Raw genomic sequence first — 7,808 nt, 5'->3', positions numbered from 1 at the left:
CTTAAAGTGTGCCCTTTCTTAAAAAAAATAATAATAATTATAAGAAAATAATCGAATGAACACTTAACTGCGACAACTCCCTGTAGAAGTAACTCAAGAGAGTGGATATAAATGAATCCTTGGGAGTTTGGAAAATACCCCAATTACCAGTAAAGTATGGAAATGTTTTCTCAGAAAGGTAGGGCTAGATTGTGAATACAACATAGAAATGTTAAGCATCATCCATTCATTCATTCATTAGTGTTTATTGAGTGTTCCTTGCTATGGAAGGCACATGCTCTGAAGCATTAAACTAAACAGCACAAATTTAGGTTTGTCAAAAGGAATGTTTTTCTTTTCTTTTTTTCTCAATTTGAAAACAATCAGTATTTATTAACTGACCAGATTGCAAAAATAATTATGGTAGATAGCATCCTTCATCCTTCTAATAAGCCTGTTGATCTGGTATTTCTGGTTGCCAACATCTCCACCTTCTACAAGATAGGTGGTCTTTTTCTTCATTCTGCCTCATGGAGAAGACAATTTAAAGGGCCACAGGAAGCTGTTTGCTTCTTTGAAACATTTTCCAACAGGACAGATCTTATGGACCAGATACTCAATACAGATGAGGTTATATTTGCCAAGAGGTTGAGAAATCAACACATTATCCATCAAGGCAATTTGCTTCTTGTTGATTTTGTCATACCATGCTGTAGATCAATTCATTTACGGACTTCAGATTTGGGTTCCCCTAAGACCTTTTAGAATTAACACCCAAAAAAGATGTCCTTTTCATTATAGGGGACTAGAATGCAAAAGTAGGAAGTCAAGAAACACCTGGAGTAATAGTCAAATTTGGCCTTGGCATATGGAATGAAGCAGGGCAAAAACTAATAGAGTTTTGCCAAGAAAATGCACTGGTCATAGCAAACACCCTCTTCCAACAACACAAAAGAAGACTCTACACATGGACATCACCAGATGGTCAACACCAAAATCAGATTGATTATATTCTTTGCAGCCTTCTATAGAAGGCTATATATTCTTATATAGAAGCTCTATACAGTCAACAAAAACAAGACCAAGAGCTGACTGTGGCTCAGATCATGAACTCCTTATTTTCAAATTCAGACTGAAATTTAAGAAAGTAGGGAAAACCACTAGACCATTCAGGTATGACCTAAATCAAATCCCTTATGATTATACAGTGGAAGTGAGAAATAGATTTAAGGGACTAGATCTGATAGATAGATTGACTGATGAAATATGGACTGAATTCGTGACATTGTACAGGAGACAGGGATCAAGACCATCCCCATGGAAAAGAAATGCAAAAAAGCAAAATGGCTGTCTGGGGAGGCCTTACAAAAAGCTGTGAAAAGAAGAGAAGCAAAAAGCAAAGGAGAAAAGGAAAGATATAAGCATCTGAATGCAGAGTTCCAAAAAATAGAAGGAGAGATAAGAAAGCTTTCCCCAGTGATCAGTGCAAAGAAATAGAGTAAAACAATAGAATGGGAAAGACTAGAGATCTCTTAAAGAAAATTAGAGATACCAAGGGAACATTTCATGCAAATTGGGCTCAATAAAGGACAGAAATGGTATGGACCTAACAGAAGCAGAAGATACTAAGAAGAGGTGGCAAGAATACAAAAAAGATCTTCGCGAACAAGATAATCATGATGGTGTGATCACTCACACAGAGCCAGACATCCTGGAATGTGAAGTCAAGTGGGCCTTAGAAAGCATCACTCCGAACAAAGCTAGTGGAGGTGATGGAATTCCAGTTGAGTTATTTCAAATCCTGAAATATGATGCTGTGAAAGTGCTGCACTCAATAGGCCAGCAAATTTGGAAAACTCAGCAGTGGCCACAGGACTGGAAAACGTCAGTTTTTATTCCAATCACAAAGAAAGGCAATGCCAAAGAATGCTCAAACTACCGTACAATTGCATTCATCTCACACGCTAGTCAAGTAATGCTCAAGATTCTCCAAGCCAGTATTCAGCAATACATGAACTGTGAACTTCCAGTTGTTCAAGCTGGTTTTAGAAAAGGCAGAGGAACCAGAGATCAAATTGCCAACATGCGCTGGATCATGGAAAAAGCATAGAGTTCCAGAAAAACATCTATCTCTGCTTTTTTGACTATGTCAAAGCCTTTGACTGTGTGGATCACAATAAACTTTGGAAAATTCTGAAAGAGATGGGAATACCAGACCACCTGACCTGCCTCTTGAAAAATTTGTATGCAGGTCAGGAAGCAACAGTTAGAACTGGACATGGAACAACAGACTGGTTCCAAATAGGAAAAAGAGTATATCAAGGATGTATATTCTCACTCTGCTTATTTAACTTCTATGCAGAGTACATCATGAGAAATACTGGGCTGGAAGAAGCACAAGCTGGAATCAAGATTTCTGGGAGAAATATCAATAACCTCAGATATGCAGATGACACCACCCTTATGGCAGAAATTGCAGAGGAACTAAAAATCCTCATGATGAAAGTGAAAGAGGAGAGTGAAAAAGTTGGCTTAAAGCTCAACATTCAGAAAACAAAGATCATGGCATCTGGTCCCATTACTTCATGGGAAATAGATGGGGAAACAGTGGAAACAGTGTCAGACTTTACCTTTTTGGGCTCCAAAATCACTGCAGATGGTGACTGCAGCCATGAAATTAAAAGATGCTTACTCCTTGGAAGGAAAGTTATGACCAACCTAGATAGCATATTCAAAAGCAGAGACATTACTTTGCCAACAAAGTTTCGTCTAGTCAAGGCTATGGTTTTTCCTGTGGTCATGTATGGATGTAAGAGTTGGACTGTAAAGAAAGCTGAGTGCCGAAGAATTGATGCATTTGAACTGTAGTGTGGGAGAAGACTCTTGAGAGTCCCTTGGACTGCAAGGAGATCCAACCAGTCCATTCGTAGGAGATCAGGCCTGGGATTTCTTTGGAAGGAATGATGCTAAAGCTGAAACTCCAGTACTTTGGCCACCTCATGTGAAGAGTTGACTCATTGGAAAAGACTCTGATGCTGGGAGGGGTTGGGGGCAGGAGGAGAAGGGGACGACAGAGAATGAGATGGCTGGATGGCATCACTGAGTCGATGGACATGAGTCTGAGTGAACTCCGGGAGTTGGTGATGGACAGGGAGGCCTGGCGTGCTGCGATTCATGGGGTCACAAAGAGTCGGACAGGATGGAGCGACTGAAGTGAACTGAACTGATGCAATGTATGATTCCACAATTCTCAGCATGTTAATTGAAACCTTGTTGGACTTCACAAAGCTGCTATTGAAGATCTGACAAAGGGAAAGAAGCTGCAACACCTTCGGAAACTTTGTGCTCACTTCATTGATAACTCTGATCCTGATGACAAATGCCAATTTGGGTTCCATGGGTACATAGAAGTTGAAGGCTTATTTCGCCACTCTAGCCATTCAAATTTCAGTTCAAATGCAGTTCACATATGCCTGTATTCCTTGTGAAGTGCTTAGCTTTTTCATGGATAAGCTTCCTCCTTGCCTTTCGAAGCATCTTTTAGGCAAATTTCTTTCTAAGGCACTTGATCTTAATCTCTTTGAAATCCTTTCCCTTTATCTTAAGGGTTTCTGGCACAATAGGAACCTTCTTTTTCTTCTCTTCTGCACCCTCCATGGTTCCAGCTGGGAAAGAGAAAGGGGATGTTTTTTAAACTGTAACATTAATTTGAAGAGATTTGAGATCTTAATTTATTTTTTCTTAATGAAAAATAATAAAATGGTATTATTATTAATGAAAATTATAGAATAGATAAAATAGCATGTATGTGTTACTCGCTCTGTCATCTATGACTCTTTGTGACTCCAGGGACTATAGCCTGCCAGGCTCTTCCGTCTGTGGAATTCTCCAAGCAAGAATGCTGAAGTGGTTTGCCATTCCCTTCTCCAGGGGATCTTCCTGACCCAGAGATCAAACCTGACTCTCCTGCACTGCAGTGTTGCAGGCAGATTCTTACCATCTGAGCCTCCAGGAAAGCATAGTGCAGATTATATGCAAGCTTTTTACACCTATAAAGGGCATTCAGTGTGTGTGTGTGTGAACTTTTGTTTATGCACACATATGTAATTCATACATATATGCTACATCATGATGGAAAATATATTTGTGTGTGTGTTCTCAGTCAAAAAATTGAAAGACATCATTGTTCTAAAGAACAATGGGGTATATTTACTCAGAAACAAGATTCTTCAAAAACTAACATTTAAGTACTCTATATTACCTTTTAGAATATTTTGAAAATTAGTAGAGAGTAACCAGTGATCTGACATAGTGAAATTTCCCCTGCTGTCATCTGAAAAGTAAATTTAATTTTCACCTACCTTAATAATCTAGCATCAAAAATAGAAATAAAAAATCACTTCTTGTTTTGCATTTGATGTTATGATTAATAACAGACATCTATTATTTCCTATGGGAACAATCCTAATCAGTCAAACATTCTTGCTTTTAGTCTCCTTCCAAGAAGCCAAGAACAATATATTATACTGTAGATGGAATAGCTTAAAGAAATCAGGGAAATAAAATTTCCTTCTGTTTCAAGGCTCACATTTCATACCATTTTTTTCATACCTGTGATCTGGGATTTGAGCCATTTTTAATTAAAATTCTTCTGCTGATCAAGTTTGGCCTTAAAGTTTGATGGCTTGCATATTTGTTTACAAACTGGCAGCATTTCTCTAATGAGCTGTGTGTATTAGGACAATAATATATTTATTGGGACCAGTATTCACATAGTCACATCATGAAAAGTATTTATTACATGTGGTTTATGGTGCCATAAACTATTTTAGCTTTTAAAATAGAAAATAAAAGTCCTCAACAGGACTTTGAGGTATGATCATATTGCTTTCCTGTAGGACACGCAACTTGCATTATGTACATTACTTCACTTCACGCAAAAGTATTCATTTTTAACAAATGTGTCATATCACAAGCAACAGAATTCATAACATTAAAAGGAAATCTTGGCAAAATAAATTGCACTACAACATAATTGTGACACTAAACTTATTAAGAGAGATGGAAACAGAGCAGCCTGATCTATTGGTATATAAACAGAAATTGTTGAAAACACTATTTCACATTAAAATATCTAGTTGAACTTTTACTAATTAGCCTGAAGTTTTTTTTTTTTAATTTGTGTATTTTTAAGTAAAAAATTTCATTCATATATATATTTATATAGAAGATTTAACCTAATTTGTCAAATTAACAGTGACTTAAAAAAATACTATCATAAAATAGATCTTGAACCTGGAGTCCCTCAACTTCAGAGTAATCGAGTATGATTTTGCATACTGTACATTGCACAAGGCATCCAGCTTATGGGAAGTGGGTGTGGAGTGGAATGATGGGGGGTGGGATAAAGCCAAACTCCCTTTGATTAAAAAAAAAAGGAGGAATTTCTTTTATATTTTCAAAAACAAACAAAAAAGTTACCTATGGGCTGACCGGAGCTTTGCACAACTTCTTTTCACCAGTCCATTTGCTCTTCAATCCCTGATCTTGTGCAACCTACTACCAGAATTAAGAGAGTTTAATGGAAAGACATTACTCTGAGCATGGCCACTTTTGCAGGAGTGCTACAGAAAATGTCTTAGAATAGATTATGACACAAGTAAAAAAAGACTTGTATTTTATTTTAAATATTTACATTGTCAATATATAAAACATTTTCAGATTTTGCTTTTGGTTGTGTGTGCATGTTCAGTCGCTCAGTAGTGTTTGACTCTTTGTGACCCCACCAGGCTCCTCTGTCCATGGAATTTCCCAGGCAAGAGCACTGGAGTAGGTTGCCATTTCCTACCCCATAGGATCTTCCTGACCCGGGGATCCATCCCACAACTCCTGACCCTTCTACATTGGAAGGTGGAGGTTATATGGCTGTTTTCAAGAAAAAAAATCTTATTAATACATGTTTTTGGTGTGTCTGCAATACAATAGGCTTCATAGGTGGCACAGTAACAAAGAATCTACCTGACAATGTAGGAGATGCAAAAGACACAGGTATGATCCCTGGGTCAGGAAGATCCCCTGGAGTAGACAATGGCAACTCACTCCAGTATTCTTACCTGGAAAATTCCATGGACAGAGGATCTTGGCAGGCTACAGTCCATGGGGTCACAGAGTCAGATATGGCTGAACACACACACACACACACACACACACATAGTGTACACTAAAACCAGTTTCCCATTCCAGAAATTGTTTAAAAATATTTTTTTAATTTTTTACTCATTTTAGCCCCTCAGTCAAAATTATATGATGAAGACAATTAAAGCCTAGGTAATAACAATTGATTATATTTGTTTCATTGGGTTACAAACACTTATAAAATTTATATCTTATATCATATTCACTTGCAAAGTATAAATTTTCCCTCTCTGTAGCCTAACAAATGAATTTTAAATAAAATTAAACTTTTCTTCTAACTTTTCTGTAATGGTGAAACAGCCTGATCTTAGCAATGTAATTTATTTCCACAGGCATCTTCCCAAGTTTGTTCTGCTTTTACCAATTAGACCTGCCATTCTTCCCTTTTCTATTATGCATTCTACTCTAGATAGTAATACAATCCATTAATCTGCAGAAAACTCTTTTGCTTTTGTCTCATGTGACTCTACAACCTGCAAAACCTGTAAAAACTACCAGTAAAAACATCATTATACTATACAGTAGGGACAACTACAGAAGGTATTAGAGAGTAAGTGTGCTTTGTTAGTATACGTGGCCTGTTTTGATTTTTTTGTTTGTTTATTGTTGATACATCTTGAGAAAAAACACAGCAGAAATGTAGAAAATGCAACTACTAATCATCTCTCTCCACCCAAAATTTTAAATGCTAATTTTTGCTATCTAAACTTTTCACCTAATTCTTAAAAAAAAAAAAAAAAGATACTGAATTCCATTTTAATCATTTCTTAACATTTTCATTTTGTATTTCCTAGTTTTTTAACCATTTATTTTTAAAAATTGAGACATGTAATACATTCATAGAAAAGAGTGTAAAACAAAACTTGCAGTTAAACAAGTTATTACAAAGTGAACATTGTGTATCTATCTCCCAGATCAAAATATATAACATTGTTAGAATCTCCTAAATTGTTCCCAATTGTCTCTTTCACACAACATCTTGAAAGTCAAAGTGGCTCAGTCATGTCTGACTCTTTGTGACCCCATGGACTACAACCTGTCAGGCTCTTCTGTCCATGGAATTTTCCAGACAAGAATACTGGAGTGGGTAACTATTCCCTTCTCCAAGGGATCTTCCCAACACAGGGATCAAACCCAGGACTCCAGCACTGTGGGCAGATTCTTTATCTTCTGAGCCATGAGGGAAGCCCACAATATCTTACTCTCTATAAAATACCCCTACTCTGAAACCTGTGGAAATCAGTAACTTGTTTTGTTGAGTTTACCTCCAGTGATCCATGAAAAATCATTTAATTTTGTCTAATTTTGAAATTTATATCAGTGGCTTCACATACTATGTTTTATGTGTCTGGGTTTGATTTGACATTTTACTTTTTATTTCCTTCCTGTTCATTTCCTTCCTGTGTTCAATATTGTTCATTTCCTTCCTGTGTAATATGTCATTTCATGAATATACAATTTAATTCCTTATTTTATTAAAGATTCAGTTTGTTTCCAGTTTTTCTCAATGTGAGCAACATCTGTGTAATTGACCATGCATGTGTCTAGAGTATATACTTGGAGTGGACTCACATTTTAGAGAATATATGAATTTCTAATGACCAAACTCATTTCCATAGTCCAGATATTAGTTT

General features: G+C 36.6%; 1 pseudogene; it reads right to left on the bottom strand.

Moving 5' to 3' along the window:
• Positions 1–372: 372 nt before the first annotated feature.
• LOC129656430 (60S ribosomal protein L7-like) lies at positions 373–3,636 on the bottom strand (annotated as a pseudogene).
• Between the last annotated feature and the right edge of the window lie 4,172 nt (positions 3,637–7,808).

Source organism: Bubalus kerabau, chromosome 6 (assembly GCF_029407905.1).
Source record: "Bubalus kerabau isolate K-KA32 ecotype Philippines breed swamp buffalo chromosome 6, PCC_UOA_SB_1v2, whole genome shotgun sequence".
NCBI classification, from domain to species: domain Eukaryota; kingdom Metazoa; phylum Chordata; class Mammalia; order Artiodactyla; family Bovidae; genus Bubalus; species Bubalus kerabau.
Note: the sequence above shows the minus strand (reverse complement) of the source record. Positions and strands in the feature narration are given on the sequence as shown.